The sequence below is a fragment of the Dermochelys coriacea genome, chromosome 2 (assembly GCF_009764565.3).
Source record: "Dermochelys coriacea isolate rDerCor1 chromosome 2, rDerCor1.pri.v4, whole genome shotgun sequence".
NCBI lineage: Eukaryota > Metazoa > Chordata > Testudines > Dermochelyidae > Dermochelys > Dermochelys coriacea.
In genome coordinates this window covers 134,053,452-134,070,317 of record NC_050069.1, presented here as the reverse complement: position 1 = coordinate 134,070,317, position 16,866 = coordinate 134,053,452, and the positions used below count along the sequence as shown (strand labels likewise).

General features: G+C 39.7%; 1 protein-coding gene across 5 annotated transcripts in view; it reads right to left on the bottom strand.

The window, feature by feature from the left end:
• The window catches only part of CDH18 (cadherin 18), a 908,539-nt gene that overhangs the window by 573,889 nt on the left and 317,784 nt on the right, over positions 1 to 16,866 (bottom strand). For 2 of the 5 annotated variants that reach the window (XM_038391555.2, XM_043508442.1), the window contains one exon: positions 6,463 to 6,541. The exons of 2 other annotated variants lie outside the window; for them this stretch is intronic. The gene's annotated coding sequence lies outside the window, so the exon portion shown is untranslated. Of the gene's footprint in view, positions 1 to 6,462; positions 6,643 to 16,866 lie in introns of those variants that run through there. One more of the 5 variants, XM_043508443.1, reaches the window with a different exon arrangement.

Genomic DNA, 16,866 nt, shown 5'->3' with positions numbered 1-16,866 from the left:
ATTAATATCTGTCACGTGATAAGTCTTCCTCTCATCTTCTCCTCAGGTGAAGAATTGTACATGTAGTGTAGTGTTTTGGTAGGTTTGGTACATGTTGCCATGTGTTCATTTAAGAGAAAGGAAAGCTGAAAAAGTATGCTTTATACTTGGAGCCAGAAGTGGTGAGGATTGTGATGGTCCTTATTTCCTGTGGGAGTTCATTCCACAGTCTCAAGCTGACCCCAACAAAGCTCTGTCTCCTGCCAAATCAGTTTTCCCCTTGTGACAGACTTCACACAATATCCTTAATTTTTTCACCTAATTTAACTGTCACAACTGAACATTTGCACATTCATTTACCGACACTTCTAAATATAACAGAATTGGGGATAACACAATTATTTCTTTGTTCTAGGCACAGGAAAATACTGTTATATCAGAGATGTTGTTAAAAGTTGACTTTGTAATAGTAACCTTGGTTTCACTAGCCAGCTCATGTTGAACAGTGCAGATGTTAACACTCCATGCATAATTTTGGTTTTATTTTAGGTGTATTGAACCACTTATGAAGAATCTAGAACATGAAATGTGTCAAGCTGCCCTACGGGAACCAATTATCTCCCCTTCTACTCAATCTGATATTTGTGCTTATATTAGTAGAGATTTTTATTTGGTAAGTACAGGTTTCTTGCCTTATTCTTTGTGACTTGTATTTTTCTGTCTCCATAACCCTGAAGGATTCTGTAACATAAGGGCACTGTAACAGACTGACACCGGTCCTTTAAGAAGGAGCAGCGCCAAAGTACATTTGCTGCATCAATTTATTCAGATTAGGCTGTGTAAGAAGGTATCTGGGCTTTGAGGGAGAGGAGACAAGAGGAAAACTGGGTGAGTCAGAGCTAGGAAGCCACAAAAATCAGAGGGAGGGGAAGCAGTGAGTCTGAAATGTAAAGCCCAGGGTGAGCTGAGGAACTGTTTTTTGTTTATTTTGTTTAAATTTGACATAAAACTGCCTAAAAGAAACTGTAGGTATCACAGTAGATCATGTGGGAGCTGCAGAGAAGTCCTGCCCTATTACAGACACTGATTCTATGAGTACTATAAAAAGAGACAGTACTCTGGTTTGGATATCTGTGTTATGCAAGGAGACAGGTTATTAGAACACAGCTAATATCTGATTGATTTATTTACTTTTGTTTTAGCTCGACATGTTTCTTATCATAAGGCATTTAGATAAGCTGTTCTAGTATTTTATTTGGTCTCATGTCCAACCAGTTGAAGTTTATGGCAAAAAACAATGCAAAATGAAATAATTACAAGTAGCATTTTGCTTGGTAACAAAATAAAATGTTTCAGGAGATATTGGTGTTCCTACAGACAAATTGGCTTTATTAGTATTGTTACAAACCCCAATTTTGTTTATTTTGGGAGTATGTATTTGAGGCTCCTGGTAGAAAAATATATGGCTCCTGATAGAAAAATTTAGAATTGATTTTCAATTTCAGTTATAACAAAGAAAATACACATCAATTGTAATATCGTAACCTCAGTCACAATCTGTGAGAAACTCTCAAATTATATTTTGTACCACACAAGGAAGAGAAAGGAAAATAAAATGAAACTGCCCTACTTAGGTTGAATCTCCCTCCCCCATTTTAAAAATTTTATTTATCTACTTCAATTTAAATAACTGAAGAATTTCCAAGGTTCTAGGTGCCCTAACACATCATTAACAATACAATTATAGCTGCATTCAAATAACCAGTTCAGCAGGAATTCAGCCAGCCACCTACAAATGCTCCCTTCTGCCCCTTCATTGATAAGAGAAGCATACCTCCAGCCTTTTGAAGAAACCCTATGAAACTAAAGTCTTTTGCAGTATGCCAGGAAAGCTACCAAATTCTAGTGCAGCAGGCTTAGCTGGTGAGCTAGCTTTGTTGAATTTGGCACAATGTTTTGAAATGTATTATTCCAAATAATTGAGATCCTATAAGAGTCTCACACGTACTTGGAGAGTCAAAAAGGAGAGGAAAAAAATCTGAGGACCCCTGGGCTAGAAGAAAGTGAATGACTCATGTTAGCAGGTGGCAGTGACAGATCTGAAATGTGAGATCCCAAAACTGAACTATAAATACTAAAGTCAGAAATATCTGGACATTAGAGGTAGTCGAGCCTCATAACAAAAACAAGGACTGAACAAGAATTAATAATCAGAACCAAGACCTCACTACTCAAGAGGTTAGGATAAAAAGATCTAGATCTAAACCACCCTCGATTTTGTAAATCCAAAACTCAAGCAACAGAGCTTTGGAAAACTAAAATGACACCCATCTACGTTGGATATATGCAGCTAATTTTAAAACATCACACAAAAGCAAAGTTTTTGAAATGACTTTGGGTCTCTTGAAAACATAGGCTTAATGTAGATAAGTGCTATTACTGCTTTGAATCACATCATTTTAGGTGACAAATTAAAAGATATATGCTTGACTTAAAGTAAAATGAAATATGATATTCATCATCACAGGCTCAGGAAGCATTAAAGTATGCAAGGAAATAATTGCTATATAATAACTAATGCATTTTTGGTATATAATTGCAAGCCAGTTCATATATATGAAACTGTGAATAAACATGGAAATCTCAAACTGAAGCAATGGGAACTACATTAATACAACAACGTTCATCAATCTTAATTGACTACATGTAATGTCTAGAAAATATAAGCTCTGTACCAGTTTTAACTCAAGTCCCACTAGAGAACAGTCTCATTGCATATTACCTAATTCGTACCTACTAATATGACAAAAGCTATGATTCTTACACAGATCATTCCAAAAAGCGTGATGAACTTCCCACTTTACTCTTGTAGAAGAACTGAGAGTCTCTCAACAGCATATCTGTCTGGAACAATGAGTTTGCTAGTCACATGTCTATGTTGCTTCAAAGATTTATTTAATATGGCATGGCAATCATCTTCAATAATATCTCTATATATTTTACTTATAAATTATTATTGTGTGTGTGTGTGTGTGTATAAGAGAGAGAGAGTGTCTAAAATTGTTTCTGACTCAGTCAACAGATCAAGCTTCAGAGATTAGTTTTGTATTTAAATTTAAGGTTTAGGCAGCTTTTGGCCAATTTTACCATGATAGTGTAGCCACTGACTGATTGCAGTTAACTCTGCTCTCCATGTAGCCATTTGCACACTTAAAGGGCATGTTTGATCTGCGACTAGTGAGTATCACTTCCATCGACTATGTGGACAACATCAGTTCCATTTATTTTGTGTTTATGGTCTAATACCAATCTCAATCTGTATAAAAAAGTCATTTATCAATGGGATGTCAATGCAAATTCTGCTATGGAAGAAAAACTGTATGTAGCCCTTAAAGAGTACTATAGATAATCTTCATTTTAAAGGCATAAGGCTATATTTTGCCTTAGTTATATCCCTGCAACATCTTCAACTTCAGGGATAGTGATTGGGTGCAACTGAGGGCAGTATTTGCATCATGGTATATGGTGATAATTAATAAATGATTGCTCTTTCAAATGCTCTGCACGTCATACTGCAATTGGAAGACATATACTTGTTCTCAGTGAAAGACCACCCACCACTGTGGCACTGGATTAAAGCAGAAATTAAAGAATATGTTAGGACACCAGCAAGCTATGTTCCTTGAGAAGTGCATTCAGTGTCCATGAGCAATATCAATAGTAGATCATAATGATGGCTGTCCTGCTTCACAAAATTCCTACTATATTCCTTAAATGGCATACTGCTTATTTAAGTAGGTTCTCACTAATGTCTACACTGCTATTAAAAACCTGCAGCTGGCCCATGTCAGCTGGCTTGGGCTAAGGGCTTGTTTAACTTCAGCATAGATAATGGGGCTTGCTTTGGAGCTTGGGCTCTAGGACCCTGTTTGGTGGGAGCATCCCAGAGCTTAGGCTGCAGCCTGAGCCCAAATTCTATGCTGCAGTTAAACAACCCCTTAGCCCAAATCAGCTTTCATGGGCCAGCTGCGGGTGTCTAATTGCAGTATAGACATACCCTTAGACAACTGTTGATACATAGTGGGTAAAAAACTGAAAATTCACTACCCAAAACAAAATTTCATAACTGAAAAAATCTACTTAAAAACTTACACAAAGATTTTATTTTAATTTACATCAAATTCTTTAAAACATCTCAAGATCAGGAGGGAAAATATTTGTGAAATGGGGAGAAATACTTAAGTTTACAAGTGTATAATTTTTTTTATTTTGTACTCCTTTTTTTTTATTTGAGGAAACTCTGCATTTGATTATGCGTTTTCTACCTCCTTCACTCTGAAATACACAATCCTTCACATATTGTCTGAATGTAGTAGGCTTTGCATTTTATCACTATTTTTCCCCACTCCTGGCACCTGCTTTCTATCATCTCTCCACACAATCTCGTTGCTGTCAGTTACCAGTATGAAACAATGCTTAGGTAAGACTGAATCATAATTTTAAACAGAAATTCACAGTAGGAAAAGTTAATGATCATAACCATGGGCTTCAATTCTATAAAATTAACTAAAGCTCAATGAAGGGTTTGAGTCCATGTGGCGGTGGATGCCCTCAACTCCATTGAAATTAGTATGGGAGAGGATATTCAGCTCTTCATAGGACTGATTTCTTCAATAAGTTTGAAGTTTCTTAACTTTATCTGTTTCTGTTTCCTGAGTGTCACTAGAGAGCTGCTCAACAAAAGAACAACTCCTGAGGAGCAACCTGGTATCAGTACTGAATGTTAGCATGAGAAAAAATGGTGCTGTATGTTGAATACAATCTAAGGCCATCTTGTGATCCTCCAAAGAACCAACTGCTAAAGAACCAAGTGTATTATTGGTATGATGATAACTAAGAAATCAACACCTTTCCCCAAATGTTACACCTGGAGGCATTGAAGTGTTATATGGTACTGTGCTTCTGTATCTGTCCATAATGATTCAAAATCAACAGAATTTGATACCTTTCTCTTCTCTCTTCAAAACAAAGTCCTAAGCAAGCAAGTTCTTAGTCATGCACCTGGTTTTTAGTTATACAAATAGTCCTATCTAAGCCAATGAACTTATTCACATGCTTAAGAAATACCTGAGGGTACAATTTTGCTATTTTGGCACACTCTGTGGAAAAATAAGTCCTTGATCTCCTGGGCACGCAGAGGCAGCTTTGGTGGAGTCTAGCCTATGTCTAACCTGTATGTCTTTGCAGCTTCAATGGTCAATGACTACAAGGTGCCTATCTAGTCCCCATTTCCATCCTGACTGACTAGTGTGCTCTGTGCCCCCAGAGGAGAAGAAATGGAGCAGTCTCTGTGCTCCTCACAGCATAACCCCAATGTAGATTGCACAAAGATTCCAGAAAAGGCTCTGTATGCCCTCTCCAATCTAGTCCTAAACACATAAAAATCTACTGGATTTAGCACTCTTTAGACTTTTCTTCTACAATACTGTTCAATTTTTTGCAGTACTACTGATCTACCATTCCAAAGATGCAACATATCTATTCTATTTTACTAAGGGCTGGTTAAAATGAGGATCAATTAGAGGGAAAGCTCATCACACAATGAAAAAGTAACATCGCTCTCTTATGTCTTTCTTTTCAAGTCTTCAGCTTTTCATCTGGTTGATGGTGCCACAAGGGAGGCTCAATCAACATTTGAGATAAGATAACCAGATGTGGTATTAAGAGTGTTGTTGAAAGATCGGTTCTCTATTTTTATTTGATACCACCTCATTTTTTCCTACTTTTGATTTTTCAGTCTCTAGTTATTTGCTAGGCCCTTCCTCTCCAGCCCCCAGCATCTAATAAATTGGCAATGTAAGTCAGGGATCAATATGTTAGTTTTGACTGAGGTCCTAAAAGATTTCTGAAACAAAAAGCTACTCCGCATTTATTAGCGAAGAAACACAGAATTAATGACAAATAGTAAAACACACATGCTTTTAAATATATGTATATATAATATTTATATGTTCTTCCTTTCTAAACATTAATTGTACACTTAATCATAATGCTCATATTAGTGGAAACATTTTATTAGCATTTAGGACTATGGGCCTTTCTCTGCATTGAAGAATTAGCTTTCCCCTCAGATATAATCTCTCTATTTTTTAGCAATTAAAAAGGTTTTGTGGGTCTCCCCCCCCTCGCTATTTTAGAAACACCTACAAAAGATTTCACAGTAACAAAGAACCCTCCTTATGCCATGGCATTTGCAAGGAGTGTGACTTTGGAATATTATTAATATTTATGAAGGAGAACAAATGGTTAGATAAATAATTAAAATAAGAACCTTTTAAGCAACAGAACAAAAGTATTTTTTATATTACATACTGATCTGTCTTAAAGCAAGATCTTCTAAAAAAGGATAACACTGACAAGAATTCTGACATTTCTATATTATTATTTTTTAAACAGTAACATGAAGAACAATAGAAAAACTACCTTATGAATTTTGATGTGAGCCTCTGATGCAATCCTTTTTAGAATCTCTGTTCCAAAATGTCTTCTCTTTTGAAATCTTCTAAAAGAAAGAATAGAGACTTTTGGTTTACAAGATTTCCTTCTTATAGGTTTTAAATATTCAAAAAAATTGTTTACAAAGAAGGCCTATAGAAGTTGTGATACAGGAGGGCCAGGAAGGAGTAGTAGAGAGTTAGAGGGGAAATATATAAGCCCTAGGCTAATTAAGGTGTGGTTTCCTGTAGACTAGGGAGGGTTGCTACAGGTCAATTAGAGCCCCTTGTTACTTAAGACCCTGTCAGGAACCTAATAAAAACCCCCTGCTTCAGGCAGTCAAGGGAAGAGGAGGAAGAAAAGAGGACTGGAGCTTGGAGGTGTGTTTTTGAAAAACCAGAGAACTGAAGTAGGAGAGATCCTGCCCTAGTGTCTAAGGACCGAAGGTACCCTACCCAAAGGGGAAAAGCATAAGAACCTGCAGGGGTTGAGAGGGGTTGGGGCTCAGAGTGAGGAGCAAACCCAGACCACTACCCTGCTTCCTTCCTCTACCACATTCCTGGGCCATTAGTGGGGGCCCTTGGGGGCCTAAGAGCAGGGGCAAGGGGTGGCATCTTAACTCCCCACCAAGAAAAGTGCATGACCCACCATACTAACATTAGCCATCTTGTCACAATGTCCAGAATGGCAGGAACTAGTTACATATAAACTGGACTTTATTGGTATTCACATACTGTATACTGTACTCTTAAGTTCACCATATATTTTTAAAATGGTGCAGTAACGATTTATTTTGTAGATTTAAAAAAAATCTCCATACTTTTCATTCAGTTTAATCAACCAGCCCCATTTATGCTTTCTGGATGGGGGGAAGCAGTAGACTTGTATATCTTCACTTTAGTAAATCTTTTGATATTATCTCACATGATCTTCTCCTAAACAAACAAGGGGAATGCAGCCTAGGTGGAGCTACTATAAGGTCGGTGCATAACTTGTTGGAAAACCTTTATGAGAGAGTAGTTATCAGTGGTTCACAGTAAAGCTGGAAGGGCATAATGAGTGGGGTCCTACAGGGATCAGTTTTGGGTCTGGTTCTGTTCAATATCTTCATCAATTATTGAGATAATGGCAAAGAGAGTATACTTATAAAGTCTGCAGATGATACTGCTGGAAGCTGGAAGAGGTTGCAAGTGCTTTGGAGGACAAATTATAATTCAATATGATCTGGACAAACTGGAAAAATGATCTGGAGTAAATAGGATGAAATTCAATAAGGACAAATGCAAAGTACTCCACTTAGGAAGAAACAAATCAGTTGCACACATACAAAATGGGAAATGACTGACTAGGAAGGAGTACTGTGGAAAGAGATCAGGGGGGTGATAGCTAACCACAAGCTAAATATGAGTCAACAGTGAACACTATTGCAAAAAAACCCCAAAACACATCCATTCTGGGATGTATTACCAGGAGTGCTGTAAGCAAGACACAAGAAGTAATTCTTCCGCTCTACTCTGCACTGATTAGGCCTCAACTGGAGTGTTGTGTCCAGTTCTGGGTGCCAAATTTCAGGAAAGACGTGGACAAATTGGAGAAAATCCAGAGAAGAGTAACAAAAATTATTAAAGATCTAGAAACATGACCTATGAGGGAAGATTCAAAAAGTTGGGTTTCTTCAGTCTGGAGAAGAGAAGACTGAGAGGGGACGTGATAACAGTTTTCAAGTACATAAAAGATTGTTACAAGGAGGAGGGAGAAAAAATGTTGTTCTTAACCACAGCTGCTAGGACAAGAAGCAATGGGTTTAAATTTCAGCAAAGGAAGCTTAGGCTGGACATAAGGAAAAACTTCCTAACTGTCAGGGTGGTTAAGCACTGAAATAAATTGCCTAGAGCAGTTGTGGGATCTTCATCATTGGAGATTTTTAAGAGCAGGTTAGACAAACACCTGTCAGGGATGGTCTAGATAATATTTTGTCCTGCCATGAGTGCAGGAGACTGGACTAGATGACCTCCTGAGGTTCCTTCCAGTCCTATGATTCTCCGATTCTATACTAAGTGGAACTCTGATTTGAACTTCTCTTTGAATCTGGATCACTGTGTGAGCATGATTGAAATTGTAAATTAGACCCATAAGCAGCCAGCCACTTTTATGCCAAAAAAAACCAAAACACACTTTACAGTATTTGAATGAACTCATTCTGTATTGATGTATCTGAATTAGTTTCAACTGTCTGAGGAAGCTTTTAAAATGAGAGAGTATTAGGAAGTAGGAATAGGGTTTAGTGCACTATGCCAATTAGCAACTAAAACTGGAAAAGAAAAGTCTTTCAAGAAAAGTGTTTTCAGTATTTGTTCTTTTGTCAGACCTCAAGACACATTGTGTTTTAATATTGTAATTTTATTACCATATTAATTGTACCATTGTAATTGTTACCATATTACCTCCAGGTTCAGTAATAAATAAGACCACAAAAAGCACATCCACAGAATAAATTTTAGGTCCAAATTATAATGGAAAGAAGTCTACTAATCAGAAAATAATTGTAGCTGCTTTTTTAGAAGACATCATTTCTAGACTTACCAAAATCTATATGCACAAATAAAAGAGACAAAGGAGGTAGCTACAGGACTAAATTCTGTGTTAAATTACATAGCATTTAATAATGTTTTATGAGATGTAAGATAGTACAAAACTTTCCCACTGTAATCAAACAGGAAATGGCAGAGCCCTTGGCCATTATCTTTGAAAACTCGTGGCGAACGGGGGAAGTCCCGGATGACTGGAAAAAGGCTAATGTAGTGCCCATCTTTAAAAAAGGGAAGAAGGAGGATCCTGGGAACTACAGGCCGGTCAGCCTCACCTCAGTCCCTGGAAAAATCATGGAGCAGGTCCTCAAAGAATCAATCCTGAAGCACTTAGAGGAGAGGAAAGTGATCAGGAACAGTCAGCATGGATTCACCAAGGGAAGGTCATGCCTGACTAATCTAATCGCCTTTTATGATGAGATTACTGGTTCTGTGGATGAAGGGAAAGCAGTGGATGTATTGTTTCTTGACTTTAGCAAAGCTTTTGACACGGTCTCCCACAGCATTCTTGTCAGCAAGTTAAGGAAGTATGGGCTGGATGAATGCACTATAAGGTGGGTAGAAAGCTGGCTAGATTGTCGGGCTCAACGGGTAGTGATCAATGGCTCCATGTCTAGTTGGCAGCCGGTGTCAAGTGGAGTGCCCCAGGGGTCGGTCCTGGGGCCCGTTTTGTTCAATATCTTCATAAATGATCTGGAGGATGGTGTGGATTGCACTCTCAGCAAATTTGCGGATGATACTAAACTGGGAGGAGTGGTAGATACGCTGGAGGGGAGGGATAGGATACAGAAGGACCTAGACAAATTGGAGGATTGGGCCAAAAGAAATCTAATGAGGTTCAATAAGGATAAATGCAGGGTCCTGCACTTAGGATGGAAGAATCCAATGCACCGCTACAGACTAGGGACCGAATGGCTCTGCAGCAGTTCTGCGGAAAAGGACCTAGGGGTGACAGTGGACGAGAAGCTGGATATGAGTCAGCAGTGTGCCCTTGTTGCCAAGAAGGCCAATGGCATTTTGGGTTGTATAAGTAGGGGCATAGCGAGCAGATCGAGGGACGTGATCGTTCCCCTCTATTCGACACTGGTAAGGCCTCATCTGGAGTACTGTGTCCAGTTTTGGGCCCCACACTACAGGAAGGATGTGGATAAATTGGAAAGAGTACAACGAAGGGCAACAAAAATGATTAGGGGTCTAGAGCACATGACTTATGAGGAGAGGCTGAGGGAGCTGGGATTGTTCAGTCTGCAGAAGAGAAGAATGAGGGGGGATTTGATAGCTGCTTTCAACTACCTGAAAGGGGGTTTCAAAGAGGATGGCTCTAGACTGTTCTCAATGGTAGCAGATGACAGAACGAGGAGTAATGGTCTCAAGTTGCAATGGGGGAGGTTTAGATTGGATATTAGGAAAAACTTTTTCACTAAGAGGGTGGTGAAACACTGGAATGCGTTACCTAGGGAGGTGGTAGAATCTCCTTCCTTAGAGGTTTTTAAGGTCAGGCTTGACAAAGCCCTGGCTGGGATGATTTAACTGGGACTTGGTCCTGCTTTGAGCAGGGGGTTGGACTAGATGACCTTCTGGGGTCCCTTCCAACCCTGATATTCTATGATTCTATGATTCTATGAAATTCCTAAATATACAAATATAGGGCCACATTTTGCTGACAGTTATAAATCTGTTTTCTTTTCCTCTGTTTGAAAATATAAACTTATCTCCAAGTTGTTTTTTCCTGTATTTCACTGCTGTATAATGTATTCAGTGGACCCTATGATTGTCTGTTTGACAAAACATAGTGCTCTGTTAGCCAGTTAAGAGTCACTCATCTGTAATTCCTGACACTTATCACTTACACAGACATGACTATTGTATACTGCCAGAAGAAGAGAGGTATGAGACCTTCTTTATACAGCAATATAAACAATGTTTGTTTTTTCTCTACAATGTGTACATCTACTATCTCTCTTAATTAGAAAAATGTACATAATCATATTGCACTTTAGTGGATGTGATCTACAAAGGATATAAAAACCTATATATAATATTACAGAAATGTGAATGTTTCACTGATTACCATTAACAGTGTCCTCTTTCAGACATATACTTCCTAAAATATAAAAGCCTGACTTTAAACCTGACTCAGGTTTTTAGGCCGTCCCCTATGGAGTTATTCAAACTCATCACAGCGCCAATGTAATTCACTAAAAAGTCTGAGATAGTAGCAGTACAGCAGTTTTGAACTCTAAGAGAAGCAAATAATATGCACCCAGATGTTTAGCTGACATAACTCAGCAGAGCTCAATTGCAATCAGTTTAACATGAGTTAAGAATCTGTTTCTAAATTTCTAATTGTTTTTCTAAAGCATTTGTTATGTAATGGTCTGTAACCTCTCTTTATAGCACACCATAAAATAAATATTTTACCATGTTTTGTGTTTATGTGTGTGTAAGCACACAGTATAGAGTATAACTGATGGTGTGGGATAAAGGTTTTGTCAGCAAGAACTGAGTTAGGGAGGCCATTTCCAATAGTTGTCAATAAAATATTTATACCAAACAACATTTTCATGTTACATATTTAAAGTTTAAAAATGTTTCAGTGATTTTTCAAAACCTATAATGGGACTTTTTTTAAAACCCTCTTCTTGTAGCACCAGCTTGCCCTGCATGACTGAGTGAGATTCACAAAGGTACCTAGGCACCTAAATCCCATTTTTAGGCATGATTGCAATTAACAAAACTCCTGCTTGGCTGCCACCTAACCCTGTAAGCAACTAAACTCACTTGGTGCCTGAACTGTTGTCTCTGGACAAGCGCACTGCAGCCTCGCTCTAGGCATCTGGGCATCTATCACCTGGCTGAGCATGCACGCTACTGCCTCATTATAGGTAATCTGGATATGTGTCTCCCACGTAAGCCCCAGAGCAACTTACAAACTGGAATAAAGCTGTTTGGGCATTTAAGTCACATGTGGGTCCCTGATCCAGTAGGCGGCGTCTGAACATGCCTCCCAGATTGGGGCCCCTCAAGCAAGTTCATACAAAATAACTATGGGGGGTGGGAGTGGAAAAGAAGGACCTTCCTTGCAACCTTTAGCCTAGTGGGTAAGGTGCCCAGAATATGGGAGACGATTGGTTCAAGTTGCCTTCCTCTTGAGGGAGAGAAGGGATTTGAACAGGGATCAGCTATCTCTCAGAAGAGTACCCTGACCACTATGGAATATTCTGATGTGGGGATCCCTCAGTCTTGCCTAGTGAAGTTATACCACTTTAAACAAACAATTGAATAGTTAAATATTAATTGGGCCAGAGTGAGAATCACTGTCTAGCCTCCTCTCTCCTAGTTGTTTTGTTTTCGTGCCCTATGCATAACATAGGTGATCGAACACCTATTTTCTCCCAGTTGTGGATCACTAACCAAGCTAGCCACTTCCCTGAAGCCCAGATTTAGATGTCTATCTCAGAGAAGTTGGAGGGTTTAGCACATACATCTCTGATCAACATCTCCCATTGACTAGCTTAAGTGGCTCCATGCCTAGCATCTGGTTTTGTGGATCACATTCTTAGGAGACTGTGACTCCCCATCAGGGCCATCCCTACCCATACGCAAAGTACGTAGCTGCGAAGGGAACCAGGGAATTTGGGACATCAAATTTCCTCATGCCCTGTGCAGCTGCATGCTGCTCCAGCCCTGCTCCCCCTCTTCTCCTTGGCCTGTGCCCCAGCCCAACCTCTTCCCACATAGATTCATAGATACTAAGGTCAGAAGGGACCACTCTGATCATCTAGTCCGACCTCCTGCACAGCACAGGCCACAGAATGTCACCCACCACTCCTATGAAAAACCTCACCCATGTCTGAGCTATTGAAGTCCTCAAATCATGGTTCAAAACTTCAAGGAGCAGAGAAGCCTCCCTCCAGTCAACCATGCCCCATGCTACAGAGGAAGGCAAAAAAACCTCCAGGGCCTCTCCAATCTGCCCTGGAGGAAAACTCCCTCCCGACCCCAAACATGGCAATCAGCCAAACCCTGAGCACATGGGCAAGATTCACCAGCCAGATACCCAGGAAAGAGTTTTCTATAGTAAATCAGATCCCATCCATCTAATATCCCATCTCAGGGGATTTGGCCTACTTACCCTGAATATTTAAAGATCAATTACTTACCAAAATCCCATTATCCCATCATACCATCTCCTCCATAAACTTATCGAGTAGAATCTTAAAACCAGATAGATCTTTTGCCCCCACTGCTTCCCTTGGAAGGTTATTCCAAAACTTCACTCCTCTGATGGTTAAAAACCTTCGTCTGATTTCAAGTCTAAACTTCCCGGTGGCCAGTTTATACCCATTTGTTCTTGTGTCCACATTGGTGCTGAGCTTAAAAAATTCCTCTCCCTCTCCTATATTTATCCCTCTGATATATTTATAGAGAGCAATCATATCTCCCCTCAACCTTCTTTTAGTTAGGCTAAACAAGCCAAGCTCCTTAAGTCTCCTTTCATAAGACAAGTTTTCCATTCCTCGGATCATCCTAGTAGCCCTTCTCTGTATCTGCTCCAGTTTGAATTCATCCTTTTTAAACATGGGAGACCAGAACTGCACACAGTATTCTAGGTGAGGTCTCACCAGTGCCTTGTATAACGGTACTAAAACCTCCTTATCCCTACTGGAAATGCCTCTCCTGATGCATCCCAAAACCGCATTAGCTTTTTTCACAGCCATATCACATTGGCAGCTCATAGTCATCCTATGATCAACCAATACTCCAAGGTCCTTCTCCTCTTCCGTTACTTCTAATTGATGCGTCCCCAGCTTATAACTAAAATTCTTGTTATTAATCCCTAAATGCATAACCTTACACTTCTCACTATTAAATTTCATCCTATTACTATTACTCCAGTTTACAAGGTCATCCAGATCCTCCTGTATAATATCCCGATCCTTCTCCGAATTGGCAATACCTCCCAGCTTTGTATCATCTGCAAACTTTATTAGCACACTCCCACTTTTTGTGCCAAGGTCAGTAACAAAAAGATTAAATAAGATTGGTCCCAAAACCGATCCCTGAGGAACTCCACTGGTAACCTCCCTCCAACCTGACAGTTCGCCTTTCAGTAGGACCCGTTGCAGTCTCCCCTTTAACCAATTCCTTATCCACCTTCTGATGTTCATATTGATCCCCATCTTCTCCAATTTAACTAATAATTCCCCATGTGGCACGGTATCAAATGCCTTACTGAAATCTAGGTAAATTAGATCCACTGCATTTCCTTTATCTAAAAAATCTGTTACTTTTTCAAAAAAGGAGATTAGGTTGGTTTGGCACGATCTACCTTTTGTAAAACCATGTTGTATTTTGTCCCATTTACCATTGACTTCAATGTCCTTAACTATTTTCTCCTTCAAAATTTTTTCCAGGACCTTGCATACTACAGATGTCAAACTAACTGGCCTGTAGTTACCTGGATCACTTTTTTTTTCCTTTCTTAAAAATAGGAACTATATTAGCAATTCTCCAATCATTCGGTACTATTCCTGAGTTTACAGATTCATTAAAAATTCTTGCTAATGGGCTTGCAATTTCAGGTGCCAATTCCTTTAATATTCTTGGATGAAGATTATCTGGGCCCCCCAATTTAGTCCCATTAAGCTGTTTCAGTTTCGCTTCTACCTCTGATATGGTAATATCTACCTCTATATCCTCCTTCCCATTTGTCATGCTACCATTATCCCCAAGATCCTCTTTAGCCTTATTAAAGACTGAGGCAAAGTATTTGTTTAGATATTGGGCCATGCCTAGATTATCTTTAACCTCCGCTCCATCCTCAGTGTTAAGCGGCCCCACTTCTTCCTTCTTAGTTTTCTTCTTATTTATATGGCTATAGAACCTTTTACTATTGGTTTTAATTCCCTTTGCAAGGTCCAACTCTACTCGACTTTTAGCCTCTCTGACTTTATCCCTACATCTTCTGACCTCAATTAGGTAGCTTTCCTTGCTGATCCCTCCCATCTTCCACTTCCTGTATGCTTTCTGCTTCTTCATAATCACCTCTCTAAGATGCTTGCTCATCCAGCTTGGTCTACAACTCCTTCCTATGAATTTTTTCCCCTTTCTTGGGATACAGGCTTCCGATAGCTTCTGCAGTTTTGATTTAAAGTAATCCCAGGCCTCAACTGCCTTTAGATCCATAAGTTCTTCAGTCCAATCCACTTCCCTAACTAATTGCCTTAATTTTTGAAAGTCAGCCCTTTTGAAATCAAAAACCCTAGTTGCAGATTTATTTTTGTTAATCCTTCCATTTAGTTTGAACTGAATTAGCTCATGATCACTTGAGCCAAGATTGTCCCCTACAACCATTTCTTCTATGAGGTCCTCGCTACTCACCAAAATTAAATCTAAAATGGCATCCCCTCTAGTCGGTTCAGCAACTACTTGATGAAGGAATCCATCAGCTATCGCATCTAGGAAAATCTGAGCCCTATTATTATTACTAGCACTGGTCCTCCAGTCTATATCTGGGAAGTTAAAGTCTCCCATGATCACGCAGTTTCCATTAGTATTTACTTTATTAAAGACATTAAAAAGGGCTCTATCCATAACCAAATTAGATCCCGGAGGTCTATAGCACACCCCAAGCACTATCGCAGGAGAGGCTTTACTAGTTTTCTTCCCCAATGTAATTTTTGCCCAGACAGACTCTGTCTTATCCATTGCATCGCTTCTTATTTCTTTACATTCTAACTTATCGTTGATATACAATGCTACTCCACCCCCTTTACCTTTGTTTCTGTCTTTCCTAAACAGCACATACCCTTCAATACCTGTAGTCCAGTCATGACTACTATTCCACCATGTTTCTCTTATCCCTATAATATCTGGTTTCACTTCCTGCACCAGTAGCTCTAGTTCCTCCATTTTGTTACCTAGACTCCTCGCATTGGTGTATAAACATCTTAATTTTTGCTGTTTGGCCTCGCTCACATTTTGTACCCTATTAGGCACAGTCATTCTACAGCCAGTATAACCTATTAGACTAGTATCCACACCGCCCTCGCTCCTTATATACATTCTCCTACCCACGGCTGTATCCTTTCTTACTTCATCTTCTTCCCTCTCAATGCTAAAATCTGGCGTGGAGATTTTCTGGACATCTCCCATCCATCTCCCCCCAATTCCTAGTTTAAAGCTCTCTTTATCAGTTGTGCCAGCCTTGATCCTAGAAGACTATTTCCTTCCCTACTCAGATGAAGTCCATCCCGAGAGAACTGACCTCTGTCCGTGAATGCCTCCCAGTGGCCATACATCCCAAAGCTCTCCTTATAGCACCACTGCCTAAGCCATCTGTTGACAGTCATAATCTTGTCACACCTTTGTTGCCCTTCTCTAGGAACAGGAAGGATCCCGCTAAAGATCACCTGAGCCTCAATTTCCTTAAGCGTCTTCCCCAGCCTAGCATAGTCTCCCTTGATACTTTCCAGCGAGAATCTGGCTGTATCATTTGTTCCCACATGAAGGATAATTAGGGGATTCTTTCCCGCTCCCTTGAGGATCCTTTTCAACCTCAGGTCTACATCCCGTATCTTAGCACCCGGAAGACAGCACACCCTTCTATTCTCAGGATCAGCTCTAGTTACAGGCCTGTCTATTCTTCTCAATAAAGAGTCCCCGATCACATAGACCTGCCTTTTCCTGGTGACAGTGCTATTCTCCAGTCTCTCCCCTGTTCCCTCTGGCTGCAAGTTCTTTCCATTCCTATTTTCCCTTACAATTCTCTTCAACCCATCCTGTATCCTCCTGGGGCTCA